The sequence below is a fragment of the Gopherus flavomarginatus genome, chromosome 1 (genome assembly GCF_025201925.1).
Source record: "Gopherus flavomarginatus isolate rGopFla2 chromosome 1, rGopFla2.mat.asm, whole genome shotgun sequence".
Lineage (NCBI taxonomy): Eukaryota > Metazoa > Chordata > Testudines > Testudinidae > Gopherus > Gopherus flavomarginatus.
Genome location: NC_066617.1, coordinates 10,490,637 through 10,506,913, shown reverse-complemented (window position 1 = coordinate 10,506,913; position 16,277 = coordinate 10,490,637). Strand labels below are relative to the sequence as shown.

The window sequence follows — 16,277 nt, the reverse complement described above, 5'->3', positions numbered from 1 at the left end:
TGGGAGCCCTGGCCCTTTAAATAGTCCTCAGACTATTTAAAGGGCCTTGAGAAGCCGGGCCGCCCCGGTACAGTGCACCAGTTCTTGCTGGCATGCCGTACCAGGGCATACCAGCTTACTTTCACCACGATGGAGGAGTTCTCATATGAGGAGATTGCTGCGTGAATGGTTTCAAACCAGTTTTCATCCTAAATCCTCTTCATGCACATTTCCTTTCACCCAGACCGTTTGCAAAGCCTCACCTTTGGGGCTGAAACAAGGTTTCTTCTTTGGGGTGATAGGGTGGAGGGGAGGTTGAAAGGAGGAGCACGACTGGCTCCTCTAATGTTGAATGAGGAGCTAATGGTGGTAATGGGGGGGAGGGAGCAGCTTTCCCCTTGATTTAAAATCTGTATTTCTTTGTAGCATGTTAGAGAAGAGACAATGCACACTGCGCTCTCCCTCTCTAGTGTGGAGACATTACAGTTGTTCTTTCAATTTGTGTTCTCCCTTTATCTAAAACAAAGTATTTGAAACTGCAAGTGCCTTCTTTGCTCTCCATGTCTGCGGCTGAGGAAGGCCGTGACTCAGTGGTAAATACAGCCACATTCTTCATCAGAAACCCAGAGCAGATTAATTAATAGTGACAGGAGCAACTTCACGGTGCTGAGGGGAGGGCTACAGAGGCCCAGCTTCATCCCTGGAAGAACTCCATTTGGGTTACCTCTTGGCCAGGTGGCAGGAAATGTAGGAAACTTCTGTAGGAACCAGCAAAGGACACTAACATTCCAAAAATACCAGCGATATTTGGGAGGACCAGTAGATCAAATGTGGTATATGAAGCCAGTTCCTATAGGGAGGATTCTTCTCTTCTGTTCAGGGTCTTATCCTGTGGCCATCACTGTGTTATCTGAGTGCCTGGGTTTGGGCTAGAATTGGAGGATCAGGAAAATCAGTGGAGTCCTCTGAACTGAATTATCCTGTTAACCAGTGGCTAAGGACCAGACTAATTGGCGAGCGGTGGTTTGGAATGTGGCCCACTGGGTGGATTAGGAATGATGAGATCGATGTAATTCCACGCTATGGACTGTTGGTGATTTGAACTAACCCTGGATTGCCAGAGGTCGGCAGCGTCCAAGCTCTGACTGTGCCAGAATGTGTAACAATGAGGAAAATGTTGTTTATAGATACGGCAATAGACCCAAAGCACTCAGCCTGTCGGTGGATGGACCAGCCGATGAGCTGAGTTTGCCTGAGATCTATGGCTATTGGCAGCGCTCTGAGTCAGAACAGCTGGTTATTGTACTGCCATCACCAGATCAGAATGAGCAGTTCAGCTCAGCGGCAGCATCAAGAGATAACAGAGGCTTAGCCCGAAGCATCAATAACCACATGACAAGAGAGACCAGCATAAAATCTATGGTAGACATTTATTCAGCCACTGAAATAAGCCTCTGTTGCCTAACAAATAAAACAAATGGGGTACTAGAGTCCAAAGTACAGTAAGTAAATCATAGTTAGAAAAAGCTACCATGGCAGGTATCATGAGGGATGGCTGAATGGGCGTAGATACAGTAAGAGCCCTTACCAGCCGCTGGGCAGGATTTGAACCCTGAATATTTTCTGAGGTTCCGTCAATGTTTACTTCCACATTTTCCCCCACAGCAAATTTAAAAGCCGTCAGTTGTACAAGGGAAGGGGGTGAGCCAGGAAACAGCTGGCTCTGGATGTTGTCCCAAAAGCTTGGCCAGCTTTCAACTCAAACTTCTGACCCCACACTGGAAATGCACGCTTGGGGCTAGATCCTCAGTTGGGGTAAATCAATCTAGCATTGGCCACTGTCAGAAGGCAGGATACTGGGCTAGATGGACCTTTGGTCTGCCCTAGTATGACCGTTCTTATGTTCATTGATCTAATCCCTCCAAGGCAGATAGCCAGCCAGCATCTTTCTGAAAACCTCAGTGAGAGAAATTCCATAACGTCCCTAGGCCATCTGTTCCATTGCCCTACTGTTCTTACAGTTAGGAAGTTTTTCCTGAGATTTAATCTAAGTTTGCTCTGTTGGAGTTTGAACTGGTTGTCTCTTGTCCTGCCCTCTGCGGCAAGAGAGAGCTTTTCTCCCTCTTTTGTATAGCTGCCTTTCAAGTATTTGAAGACCACTATCATGTCCCCCCTTAATCTCCTCTTTTCCAAGCTAAATACACCCAGTTCCTCCAGCCTTTGCTCATATGACTTGCATTCCATCCCTTCGATCATCTTTGTCACTCGCCTCTGGGCCCTTTCCAGTTTCTCTACATCCTTTCTATACAGCGGTGACTAAATTTGGACACAGTACTCTAGCTGAGACCTCACCAGAGCCGAATAGAGCATTACTACCACCTCCCAAGACTTGCATGCTATGCCTCTGTTAATGCAACCCAAAATTGCATTTGTTTTTGGGTTTTTTGCCAGCAGCATCATCACATTGTTGACTCATGTTGAGGCTGTGATCCACCACGACTCCCAGATCCTTCTCAGCAGTGCTGCTACCAAGCCAGTTATCCCCCAGTCTGTATTTGTGCATTTGTTTTTTCTTTCCTAAGTGTAGCACCTTACATTTGTCTTTGTTGAATTTCATTTTGTTGTCTATAGCCCAGTTTTCCAATTTATCAAGATCCCTTTGAATTTTAGTTCTATCCTCTAAAGTGTTTGCAGCCCCACCTAGAATTGTTTCATCTGCAAATTTGATCAATATACTTTCTATTCGTATATCCAGGTCATTAATAAAGATGTTAAATAACACTGGACCCAGAACAGATCTGTGTGAAACCGCACTTGACACCTCCCTCCAATCTGACATCATTCCATTCATAGTTACTCTTTGTTTGTGGTTGCTTAACCAATTATATATCCACTTAATGGTAGTGGAACTACATTGATTTATGGCAGTTAAGAATCTAGCCCTTGAAACATAAAACAATTCTCAGCTCACCGTGGGGATGGATTACTTTGTTTGTGCCATGATATGGCAGTAGACTGTTGTCATGTGGACATGCAATATTGCAACATGGCAATGCAAAGTGACACTGTAATCTATATTGTGACATAGCGAGGCAAACATCGAACAGACGTTTACCAAGCTGCATTGGCAATGAAGTAGTTCTTTGCAGCAGACACAAATGGAACTGCTTTGAGATGCTTTGTAGAAGCCTTTGGCTGAGATAAGACTCCTTTAGCCGGGAGGTGAGCCTGCTAAGTTTAGTCTCTAGAAAGTGTGTTATGGTTTTGTTTTTTATGTAACTTTTTGTTTCCATTATCTTTACTCACTTGTCCTTTGATAATAAATGTATGGTTGTTTTCACTATAACTATATCTCAGTACTGTGATGTTAAACTGAGTACTAATCCTGAGCTAAATCACACAAGCTGGTGTGGGCGCCAGTTCCCTTGAGGACTTGGCGTCTGTGAGTGTTCAGGGGATAAGGGGCCAAACACTACAGGGGAATGATTAGAAGGGGCGTGGGGACAGGGGTGCACCTATCGTTAAACTGCAGGGCAAAGCAAGGGCTGGCAGAGCCCAGAGGAAAGCGCTTGTGTGGCTCACAGACTGGTGATGTCAGAGAACTGACACCCCATTAAGCACAAGCAAGTCTCCCTCCAGCTGGAGGCCTGGGAGGACATGGTGACTCACAGTCCTGGGTACCCGAGAACCGTCACGCTAGGGTCATGGCTTAAGGGCTTCTTCACAAGAGGCTGTGGCTACCACAGTTAAGGCACCAAACCACTGGCAGTTGTGGCTCTCAAGAGCCCTGCAGTGCTTCACCAGCAAGTCACTGCTCTCAGCTGCATACACCGAAGAGATCTCTGAAGGTTTCATCCAGCACAGGTAGTAAGGTCCATAGAAATTTGCAACTGAGCATCTGGCAAATTGCTGGGGGGACCAGAGAATAGCTCTTCCTAAATGAGCAATTTGAGTGGGTTCTCCACTTGGGAAGAGAATGAGCCATGCTTTTCACTAGGAAGGAAACACATATTTGGAGGTTAATTTCCCAGAAGTGTGGGGCACATTGGCTTGTTTGTTGTCTCTGTGCACAAGAGGAATATGATGGAGCTGCTCATATGTAATAGACCAGACTATTAGCAGAGCTAACAAGGTTGTTCCTTTGGGGTTCTAGGCAATGATTGGTATTCAAGTGCTGAATTCAAATGCTGTCCCCTCTGGTGTTCTGCTGGAGATTTATCAGTGCAAAATGAGATATTTTAAGGATCCCACCCCGGAACCGTTCAGACTTTCCCAGTAACTGCCCAGTTCCTTTGCAGGATGTGGTCTTGGGGTCATGTGCTTATGAGCCCATTGCCCTCTCGATTTACAAACTGGGGTTGAACCAGGGATCTCCAGAGCTGAAAGCACAAGCTGCTACAGCTTTCACTAGGAAGCCAGTCCTCAAGAGCTGGGGGTCTGCAATGGCTTTGCAGGTCAACAAGGGGGAAAGAGGCCTGTAAAGCACCCTCACCAGTGCTCTACGCCAGTGGTTCTCAAAGCCAGTCCGCTGCTTGTGCAGAGAAATCCCCTGGCAGGCCGGGTCGGTTTGTTTACCTGCCATGCCTGCAGGTTCGGCCAGTCATGGCTCCCATTGGCCGCAGTTCACCGCTCCAGGCCAATGGGGGCTACAGGAAGCGGCGCAGGCTGAGGGATGTGCTGGCCACCCTTCATGCAGCCCCATTAGCCTGGATCAGTGAACCGCGGCCAGTGGGAGCCACGATCGGCCGAACCTGTGGACACGGCAGGTAAACAAACCTGCCCGGCCCGGCAGGGGCTTTCCCTGAACAAGCAGTGGACCAGCTTTGAGAACCACTGCTGTACACTATGCTCTGATGGTGGTTTTCACTGCCAGTCTCTTAAACTAAGGGGGGTTAGGCCTGGGCAGTGCTTGGATCAGAGGCCTCAGAGGAAAATGTGGGATGATGCAAGGAATTGAGTTGTTGATTCTGGAGATATGACCCAGCAGAGTGCTAGGGGAGGCTGTGCAGCTGGAGGTGCTCCCTTAATTTTAAACTTGGGTGGGCATCAGTAGCTATTAAAGACCCCAACCCACTTCTCATAGGTGCAGGGGAGTCCCATTCAAAGTCCACCTCTGGATAATTTATGGTCCGCCTCCCAGAATCCTCCCTGCTGTTTTGAATGGGTGCTTCACTTCTTGTCCTAAGCTGTTGTGCAGTCATATTCCGCCCCAGAGCTTGCTGCATTTCAGAGCTGTGTGACCTAATTCCCGGCATAAGATTGGAGAGTGTCTTTAGGATGTAAGAGAGACCATCCCAGGTTTTCAAGCAGGGAAGGGCAGCCGAAGTAGAACTACAGGTGCTATTGGCCGACACGGTCCATGGCATTGCATGGAAGCCAGCTCATGAAGTTCATTTACAGGTGACTGATTTGTCAGTAACATTTTTCAGCCTGACCCCTAGGTACACGTAGGAGGATTCCTTCTCTCATGGAAATTAAATGATTCTGGGTTTAGTGAGCTAGGAATTACGACGTCCTCCCTTCGACTCCCTCTGGCTCTGAATATCAATCAGATAATGGGACACAGAACATCTCCTCCTGCACCCTCCAGCTGGCCCCCACTACTAAATCTTATCTCTGTACTGGCTTGACTTCATCTGGGCTGGGTTCATGCTGCTACGTATTTTGTGCCTGAATTACTCTGGACATTGGCCTGTGGGAGCGTAGGAGGAAAGAGAAGGGAGAGGAGTAGCTTTTCATCACCACAAAGGCTGAGCAAGAAAGCAAAGGACTGTGGAATTGTGTTGTACTGAAAGGAAATTCTGATTGCCCTGTATGCATTGTTGCTTAGCACTGGAGTACATACTAGGGAAGAGTCCAGGGTGGAAAATGCATAGGGAGGTAGGGGCATGATCCCAAGTGCCACTTCTAAATCAAGCTGTACCCTTTGGTGACGCCAAATGAGATGCCACCTGCAGTAGATTGTGCAGATCTTCATAATATGTATGTCCCTCTTTCTCTGCATGTTTGATCAGCAGTGAACTAGCTGATTGACTACCAATGCTAATATTAAACAGTCACAACTGGGCTTCAGCATTAAGGTGCCATTGAGGTGCGCGGGGGCCATTCACACCTATCAGAGATACAGGTTCAGGCTGCATCTTTTTACACCTAGTTCATTACGTGCAAGTTTTCTTTGCAGCCACGGTGGCTGCCTCTCTTCTACTGGCGTCTCTTCTCCCCACCTCTGGAAGGAATAGAGCTGCATGAGTCATGTCCCAAGCTAAAGGGTCATTCCCGCTTCACACGTGACCAATTCGATCCATGCAAATGTGGAGTGAGTGACTGGTTCATGGTAGCAGTTGGGGCTGCTGCTGGGGAATGGTCAAACTCCAAGTCCATAGAGCCCATAGAGGGAAGAGTAGCAGGGCTGCTGAGGGAAAATGTCTCATCACAGGGAGAAAGGGGTATTTGTGCAGCGCCTAGGTTACTCACAGTGGACATAGGCCCTTTATTCAGCGTTGGGTTGGATTCCCTGGTCAGAGCATTTCCTCCCCTTTGCAACGTAGCCCTAGGTTTTAAAAAAAAAATCATTTGCATAATAATATTTTTCCATGTTGTGGGAAGGGGAAACACCCCCGTAATCTCCTTGTGGGGACTGGAGCTCCACTAAGAGAAGAGAGCGACTGCCAGACCTATGACAAGAGCTGGGTGGTTGGGCAGTGTGTTTCATAGTGGCCAGGTCCTCACATCACCATGAATCCATGACTTCCAGAGACCTTCGGCATATTTTCTGCTTCAGCCTCTGGGGCTGCCGGACTCTGGAGCTGGCAGCCAGCAGGACCCTGACAGGGTTCCAGCAACAGGCGACAGGGGGCTCCCGGCAAGATTCCAGCCACAGGTGATAGTTTCCTGAGCAGGTCCTCCTCAGGGTTCCAGCGAGATGCGACAGCTTTGCACAGTGCGGATGGAGGGGGGGCCGCTTCGGTCGAACGGTTTCTCTTTGGGAAATATGGTCACCCTGCAGCTCCCAGCTGCCGTGGGCAGAGGGGGAACCCCACAGCTCCCAGGCACCACAGTGGCGGGGGAAACCATGGAGCTGCAGCAGCAAAAGTCACACACAGGCCACGGCTTTCGCGAATTTTTGTTTATTGCCAGTGATCTGTCTTTGCCTAGGGGGAGCTTCCTTCCAGCTCAGGGTTGAGCTTTGTTGGGCAGCCAGCACTGGGCACTGAGTGTCTGGGTTGCTGGAAGGACTGTGTCAAGGAGTTCATGTACTGCCACTACTCTAGTGGTGCTTTTCAACAGGACAAAATCCTTCCTTGGGGAGGAAGCTGAGCTGCAGAGAGGGCCCCTCGGCTTCAGATACATCTGAACATCAGGGGAAGATACATGTGTAACCCACTGCTGAGTGGTGTTATGGGTCTCCGTCTTTGTTCAGTTCATAGAGGATATGAGTCTGTTACTGAGCCACTAGGGAGACCTAGTTCTTTAGCTTAAGCTGTAGCAGCTTGTGCTTTTAGCTCTGGACTGTCCCCGGTTCAGTTCCCCACTGTCAGCCAAGATGACGGCTATCACACATGGAAAGGCAAGACTTACTGACTAGCAACATAAGGCAACTGCTGATGGGGAGTATGTGTATCCTCCAACCACTACACAAGAACGGCCATGCTGGGTCAGACCAATGGTCCATCGAGCCCAGTATCCTGTCTTCCGACAGTGACCGGTGCCAGATGCTTCAAAGGGAATGAACTGAACAGGGTAATTTTGAGTGATCCATCCTCTGTTATCCAGTCCTAGCTTCTGGCAGTTCGGGGTTTAGAGACACACAGAGCATGCAGTTGCATTCCTAACCATTTTGGCTGATATCCATTGATGAACCTGTCCTCCATGAACTTCTCTCATTCTTTTTTTGAACCCACTTATACTTTTGGCCTTCACAAAATCTGCTGGAAAGAAGTTCCACGGATTGACTGTACATTGTGGGAAGAAGTACTTCCTTTTGTTTGTTTTAAACCTGCTGTCTATTAATTTCATTGGGTGACCCCTGGTTCTTGTGTTATGTGAAGGGGTAAATAACACATCCTTATTCACTTTGTCCACTCCATTCTTGATTTTATAGCCCTCTATCCTATCCCCCTTAGTTGCCTCTTTCTCAGTAAAGTGGCTGCTTTCTTTGGAGAATCTCAGCTTTTTGACAAAAAATGCCTGGCCCAAAATTGAAATATTTCCATTCTGAAATGGTGCCTCATACCCAGCAATGCACCTGAGTTATCATCTGAGTGTTTCATGAGCCCATTTTTCAACACGGGCCGGGGTCTTCAGCCAGACTTCACCTCCTATGATGCAACATGGCCCTGAGACTGCCATGGTGCACGGCCTCCCGTCACTAGCAGATGGGAGATGTGGTCCATCCAGGGAGCCTGGACTATCAGTAAGACTGTGCTTGAGATGCTCAACCCATAACTCCCATGAGGCATCATGGTGGCATTTCAGACTTGAAATATTTCAGTTTTCAATGTTTTCACCGAAAACTCGAAAAGTTCCATGGAAACCCTGCCCCCTCCATTTTCTGACAGGTGCTAGATGAATGCACAGAGGAGGCTTATGAGGGGGTTATTGGTGCTGCCAAACTGCACCCTGTGGCCCACCCAGTGTGTCATGGTGCTGACGGCATGCTCTCTGCTCTGCTGTCATGGAAACCACGCTGTCCTCAGCTCCTTGCTGAACAACTCTGTGCAGTTTGCCAAATTGTCATAAGCTCGCACACCATCCTGGCTGAGACCATCTCCCCTCTGCCTCCCTTCCTTGCCAATGAGAGGGACGTGATCTTGGCATCTGCATCCACAGTCACTAAAATGGCTAAATGCAAGGGAACCTTCTCAGGTCATTACCCCTGACAATGGGCCATTAGACCCTTCCTCAAAGTGTCAGCAGCAGTGACTGATGGCAGCAGGTTTTGGCCCTGGGGCTGATCTCATTCCTAGCTGGCAGCGAATGGAGGGACAGGAGAAGGGGGATAGACAATAACTTATTCATGATGCACCGGGCAGGGGGAGACTCTTTTATGATTTGCATGGGGGGGGACCTATTTCTGTAGCCTGATGCATCCCATTAATCAAGGGTGGATGTGGGATAATGTGTGAGTTGCCTGGGGCCTAGACATCTCTTGTCAGAGAGCCACGGGGGAGGGAAGAGGGAGGGCGCAGTGTTGCTGACACACTCATTACGATCGTGATTTCAGAGCAATCTCATGAGCAAACTGGCAAATTTTGCCTCAGCCCCCGCCACTTGGTCACTTCAGCGGCCTGCAGTTCCAGGGCACCCTTGTGCAATCTGCAAGGCAGAGCCGGTGTGGCCGGCTGGCACTGCCTCTTTCCCAGCTCAGCAGCATCAGCCTCAGTTGAGGGGGAATGCCTGAATCTTCCAGGAAGGAACCAGGGGGGCTGTGGGTAGTGGGAAGGAGCAGAGGAGGGTTGTGGGGAGCTGACCCCTGCATTTTTTTGTGAGTACTTACAGTTGAATCAGCAATTGTTCTTGTCTCTCTCTCTCTCATACACACACACACACACACACACACACACACACACTCTCTCTCTCTCTCTCTCTCTCTCTCTCTCTCTCCCAGGGCAGAGCTCATAATTTTGTAGGGTGCTGACTCATGATATTTGAACTCCTGGGATTGGCCAGTCAAGCCTATTAGCTCAGGAGAAACTGCACAATTTGGGGTGGTGTGTGATGAGTTTTCCGTGGCCACACATTAAATTAATAACACTGCTCTAGGAATAGAACCCAGATGACTGAGAGTGAATGCACCCCTCTATTCATACCCTACACACACTTGTAATAAGCTCTGTACAGAATTCACCTTGTGAGGTGTCGTTTGACAACGAATAACTCACTGGTCAATAATTTCATGATGAAATGTGTGTAGCAATATTATATGCAAAGTTATGAACATAAGTCAAAATCATGACTGAAATGTGCTTATCAGGCAAGTCAGGGGAGGGGTTGAACCTGTTTCTCAAAGACCAAGAACAAGCTGATGCTTCTAGCCAGGTGTCATCAAAGTTGAAGGGTTGTCACCTATCAAGGGGCCATCCTTTGCAAAGGAAGGGGAGGCGTGGGGACAGGAACAAACAGGTCTGTAGCTTAGCAAACAACAGCATAGAACTTCTTTCACCAGGAGACTCCATGACTCCAACCTCACAGTGGGAATGAACTTTATCTAGGGGTAACTCTGAGGAAAACACATTTCAAACGGGGACTGGACTATACAGCGAGGAGCAAAAACACCCCAAGGACTCTCTCTCCCTATTTACCTCTTGCTTTTTCACCTAATCTGATAAAAGCAGCATCCATAGGACTTTGGAAGAGATCCTGACCTGAAATTTGGTCACCCTATTGCTGGGAACCAATGGTAAGAATTTCCTCTTGCATCAAGTCTAGTTTGTTACATTTTTGCTCTAGAAACCATCTCATCTTTCTCATGGCACCATTTCTGACTTTCGTGCCTTGTGCTCGTACTCACTTAAAACCGGGTTGCTGGGTAGTTAAATAAACATGTTTTATTCTTTCATCAAAATGAAGCCAGTGCTGTGAATTGTGTGGGTAGCTCCAGTTAGGGTAGCAGACTGTTGTATCTTTACCCACTTAGCAGGGCAATGGACCGAATATATCTGGACTGCCAGGAGAGGGCTGAACAACACAGAACCCACATTTTGGGGAAAAAATCTGGGACTGAGGGTGTGCTGGGGTCACTCTGCAAGTACTAACCCAGGCTGGTGGAATCCAGAGTGTGGCTGGTATTTGCTGGCAGGCGGCTGGGGTCAGAGTTGCTGGCCCAGGGCTGTGGTTAGACACAGATGCTCAGGGTGTGACCTGCATTCTGTCTGGCTGTTGTGAGGAGCCCAGGTTGGGAGCTACAGCAGCAAAGCATTGTGGGGCTCCCCAGGTTGCAGGTCAGGGGTGACACAGCCCCTCACTGGTCTGGATTGGCACAATGATGTGACTCCCAGCTCCCTGGTTTAACAGCTAGACCACATTTTTGCCTCTGTGTAAATCACTTCCCCTTCTGGTGTGCATGTGTGTGTGAGCCTGCTTGTGCTCACCCAATACTGCCATCTTGTGGGTGGAATATATCAGAGTTGTGCTTAATGCACTCTTTGCTGGCTGCCTTAATGGGGCGGTTCCCTTTGGTGGGGTGAAGGCAAATAGGGTGGCCTATTGTCATTGTTGTCTGTAACTGTGTGGGTGTGTGCAGCAAATAGTTTGGGGTAGCAGATATTACCAGCAGCTAACTGAAAGGCCCTTGAGTATAAGCAATAAAACACAGCCACACCCACTACCTTAAACCGCGACAAAGCCGAGGGCTATTAGGAAACACTATTTCACTAGGAGGGTGGTGAAGCACTGGAATGGGTTCCCTAGGGAGGTGGTGGAATCTCCTTCCTTAGAGTTTTTTAAGGTCAGGCGTGACAAAGCCCAGGCTGGGATGATTTAGTTGGGGATTGGGCCTGCTTTGAGCAGGGAGTTGGACTAGATGACCTCCTGAGGTCCCTTCTCACCCTGATAGTCTATGATTCTACGCCTCTTGACCATAGCTGCAGAGAGAGCAAGGCGAATTGAAGTGAAAGCCCCACAAGCAACTTGTTGAACAGCCACACGCTATGAAATATCAACCAAGGTGGCTGGACTTAGCAGCCGCAGGAAGTGGCTGAAATCTCAGAAGAGCGGTTGTCCTTGGGAGACTGCCCACCCCGACATTGCAGTCTAGAATTTTGCAGCTGGTCGAATTAATGTTTTTAATGTATTTCACAAATTTAGCCCTTCTCGGTTTTTTTGCCAGGCTGTGAATTAGCCAGCTCATTTGTACGACCTTATTTGTTAGTTGTGATTATTCAAATACTTTTGCGAATAAACATTAGCATCTCAATTGTTCGTAAATCAGGCTGTTGTGTTTGCTCTTTGTGCTGTGTGATTGGCTTCCTAAGTCACATGGTGTTATTTCTGTCCATTGATTGGATGGCCCTTTTCCTCTTTGCAAACATTCATTATTGCTTGGATCCACTATGTGAATACTGCAAAAGAGCTTTCCCCTATAGATTTCTCCATGTCCACAAGGGCATATCTGGGGCCACTGCTCCCGGAGATATTTACAACGCGTGATATTCACAACCCTTTCTACAAACATTCCTGTCAATAGGAACTTGTTTGCTTCAAGGCTCACAAATAAAAGGGGCCATGAGTACAAGTGGAAGCGAAGAGGGGGCTTTGTAGAGAGTTAAGGAGGCTCTTACAGTTAAGGCAGTGGATTGGGACTCAGAAGACCTGGGTTCATATCTATGGTTTGTCACATGTGTCCTGATGATCAGTTAACAAGAGTGGATAGCTTAGTGGTTTGAGCATTGGTCTGTTAAATCCAGGGTTGTGAGCTCAGTCTTTGAGGGGGCCATTTAGGGACTTACAGTTAAAAAAAAAAAAAGTCTGGGGATTTGTCCTGCTTTGAGCAGGGGGTTGGACTAGATGATTGCCTGTGGTCCCTGATATTCTAATTTTCCCTTTTTGCCAAGAAAAGTGGGGTGCAACCTGTATTGGGACGTGAAGGAACGTTCGGAGGGGTGGGGGAAAGAGGGCAAGTGTCAATGCCAACCGTGCTTAGGACAGTGGCTCGGGCTGGGCCAGCTCCCCGTGGGCAGGCGGCAAGGGATCTTGGGCCAGCCCCACATGCAGAGGGCAGAAGGGAATCCCGGGCTGGCCCCAAGCAGGCAGACAGCATGGGAGGCTTGGGCTGGCCTTGCACAGGGGCGGGCCTTGGGCTGGCACCATGAAGTGTCCCAGTTGCCCTTTGGGAAAATACGATCATTGTAGTCCAGCACTAATGTAACACATATTTTAATACTATATCATTTCCATGAATATTCCCCAGGCACCTTTTTGTTGTAGGAACCCAGATCTGGGTTCGTGTCAGCTCTCACTTTATTTGAACCAGTTCACCTATCCTGGAGCCACCTGATGCGTAGATACCATCAGCCACCAACGCCGTCGTATGTTCGAGGCCCACTAATTCTATTGATTTCAGTGGAATTAATTACTGCAGGGTGAATGCGTGATCTGGACCCAGTATCCATCTGATGGTGCCATGCTTTCCTCGGGAATCTTTGGCTGTTTCTGGTGGTCTCTGGATGATAAGTTTGATATTTTACAGCCTGAGCTAACCGGGATTTTAATTCTTTTTAATTTTTGAAACAGGAAGATTCATGGCTCCTTTAAGACTCCGGAATAGGTTAACAGGGGCCTTTCCATCCTGTTCCTCATGCCAGATCTGCAGGGGCTACCAGGCAATTAACCAGCGACTGCACTGCCGAGACCAGATTGTATTAAAGATAAACAGATGTGAGCAGATAAAGCGGCCAAAGGAATCCGAGCCTTGTGTGTCTTATCTCTTAAAGTGCTCAATAGATTCTCAGACCCAAAGTTCAAACAGCAGTCACAGCCCTGCAGTATCTCATGCCATGATGTTTATTAGGTTCTGCTGCTGGAGATCTCAGCCCATTAAACTAGCCAGGTGAATGAGAAGGTCAGTGGTTTGAAGGGGAAGGAGGAGTTATGTTCCTGTCTGGTATTTCTGATCAGCGCATCCCCTCCTTTAGGGAATTTAGACTGTACTGTGCTTATACGGTCTGATGTGTGGCCATGGTGGAGGTCACTGGCAGTCATCTTGGTATCTGGCAGCCATCTTGGTATCAGCTACTTGCTGAGTTGATTCTGGTATTGTCAGGCTATGAAGCTGCTAGGATGGTTTGAAGGGCTGGGAAAAGGAACTGGACATCACATTATTGTCCAGGGGAGAAGAACTCCAAGAGTCCATGACTGCATTTTGTTTCTTACTAAGCTTTCGATGGCCAGGGCACCCCTCTGGTGAATTCGCCCAGGCTTGGTGCTCAGAGCCACTGGATCAGACTCTCCCTGTTGTGGTCAATCGGAAGTAGCATGCTTTCTCTCCCTATCTGGAAGAGGTACTGTACTAGCTAAGACACTAGGTGTCCGCCCCAGCCTGCTCCTCACACTCATGCTGTAGGGGTTATCATGCAATTAACCAGCAAAATGGGAAGTAGCCTTTCCAGAGCTGAGGCCAGCCTTCCCATATGAGTAGCAGGGGGCAAACAACCTAACTGGTTTTAAAATGGAATCATAGAAGATTAGGGTTGGAAGGGACCTCAGGAGGTATCTAGTCCAACCCCCTGCTCAAAGCAGGATCAATCCCTAACTAAATCATCCCAGCCAGGGCTTTGTCAAGCCGGGCCTTAAAAATCTCTAAGGAAGGAGATTCCACCATCTCCCATGGAGCTTGCTAAGTTTCTGAATGGCCTTTTATGACATGGCTGCCAGTGATAGCACTGACCTGGACTTGGTGACCCAGGCAGTCCCTTCCAGTTCGATGTGGCTAATTTCTTTCCGGGCATCCAGGAAAGGTACCGTAAACAGGGCCCGCTTTAGGAAGCGTGGGGCCCGATTCGAATACCAGGCGGCAGTCCAGGTCTTCGGTGGCACTTCGGTGGCGGGTCCTTCACTCGCTCTGGGTCTTCTGCGGCATTGAAGGACCCGCTGCCGAAATGTCGCCGAAGACCCGGAGCAAGCGACGGACCCGCTGCCGAAGTGCCGCCAAAGACCCAGACTCCTGCTGGGTGAGTAAAAATTAAAAAGTAAGGCGCTCTTCTTTAGGGTGCAGGGCCCTCTTAGGCACAGGGCCCGATTTGGGGGAATTGGGGGAATCTGCCTAAAGCCGGCCCTGACCGTAAATTATAACATCAGGGATCCTCCAAACCCATGACTCAGCAGGAGGGCAAATCCTGGCATGAAATGTGCAGAGATGGACACGGCCTGTTATTAGCCTGTGTGTGTCAGGGCAATATTAACTCTTCAAAGCGGCTAGTCCTCAGCAGGGCTCAGTGCAGACCTGGAATCCAAATCCCCCATATTTAGGGGTGTTTGGAGCTACAGTTTTGGTTTGGGCTCACTGCAACCAATGACACTTAGGGTCTCCACTCCCCAGGGAACCCCACCCGGTATCCCCACCTCGCTTCAGTATAAGGTTACTGCCAGTCGTTGTCTAGCCCCCACGCCCTGGGGCAGACTGCAGTGTCAGCCTACTCATCACTGGCAAGGCTGGGTTTGGACCTGCTGCCTTGGCCTACCCCTGGGCTGCCCTCTGCAACCCCCAGTACCTGTTAGCCCAATGCGAGGCCACAGCCTGGGGCTTTCCAGGCTGGAGCTCCCCAGCTCCTCTGCCTTTCCCCAGCCCTGCTCCACTCAGGTACCCTGTGTCCAGATCCCTGCAGCCAGGCCCATCTCCCTCTACAGGCAGAGGGAGACTGCTGCTTCTGGCTCACAGCCTCTTATAGGGGCCAGCTGGGCCTGACTGGAGCATGGCCACAGCTGAGCCTGCTTTCCCCAATCAGCCCAGGCTTCTTGCCTCAGCCACAGCCCTCTCCTGAGCTGTTTCAAGCCCTTCAGGGTGGGAGCAAGGGACCACCCTGCTACAAGGAGGTTGAACTGGATGATCATAATCTGGCTTTAAAATCCATAGACCAGAGCGTCAGCTGGTGGAAACTGTCAGAGCTCCATGGAAGCCAGTGGAACTCTCACAAGTTAGACCAGGGGAGGAACTGCCTCAGGTCAGTTATCTAGGGCTCTGTATAGTGCACATATGGTTAGAGGTTCACCCTGCCTGGTGCAACACAAGGCAGCCCTGCTCCAGCAAAGCAATAAAGCACATTCATAACTTTATGCACTTGGGTCGTGCTAGTGAAGCCAGTGGCACTGCTCACCTGCTTAAAGTTAAGCACATGCTTAACGTTAAGCACATGCTTAACTTATGTGCTTTGCTGGACCAGATTGCATCACAAGTCCTACCTGAGCTCCTCCTCCGATTTGGATGAGTCCTCACAACAGTGTGTGGCCCGAGGATTATTCCACAGATGGCTCTGGAGGCAGGAGGAGGTTGTGTAACTTGGCCAGGGTCACACAAGCCTTGGTAGCAGGTGTGAGAAGGCAACTCAACAACCTTGCACTCCAGCCCAGAGCTTCTACCACCCTGCCCCAAGCCCTCCCTTGCTCCCCCAGACAGGGCTGAGAAATTCTTGTCACTAATCTTGGTTTGAGAGAGAACATGAGATTTTCAAAACTGCCAAGAGGAGTTGAATGCCTAGTGGCCATGCCATTGAATGGGAGTCGGGCAACTAAATTCTGTAGACTGCCGTGAAAAACCCGAATCTAGCTCAGTAGAATGACATTGGGCCAACCCCTCCATTGCAATT

The 16,277-nt window shown here is 49.1% G+C and overlaps 1 protein-coding gene across 1 annotated transcript in view; it reads right to left on the bottom strand.

Moving 5' to 3' along the window:
• Positions 1-2,182: 2,182 nt before the first annotated feature.
• PLXNA4 (plexin A4) overlaps positions 2,183-16,277 on the bottom strand; it is a 703,772-nt gene continuing 689,677 nt past the window's right edge. Inside the window, exon 33 of the transcript XR_007772140.1 lies at positions 2,183-2,248. The gene's annotated coding sequence lies outside the window, so the exon portion shown is untranslated. The remainder of the gene's footprint in view (positions 2,249-16,277) is intronic.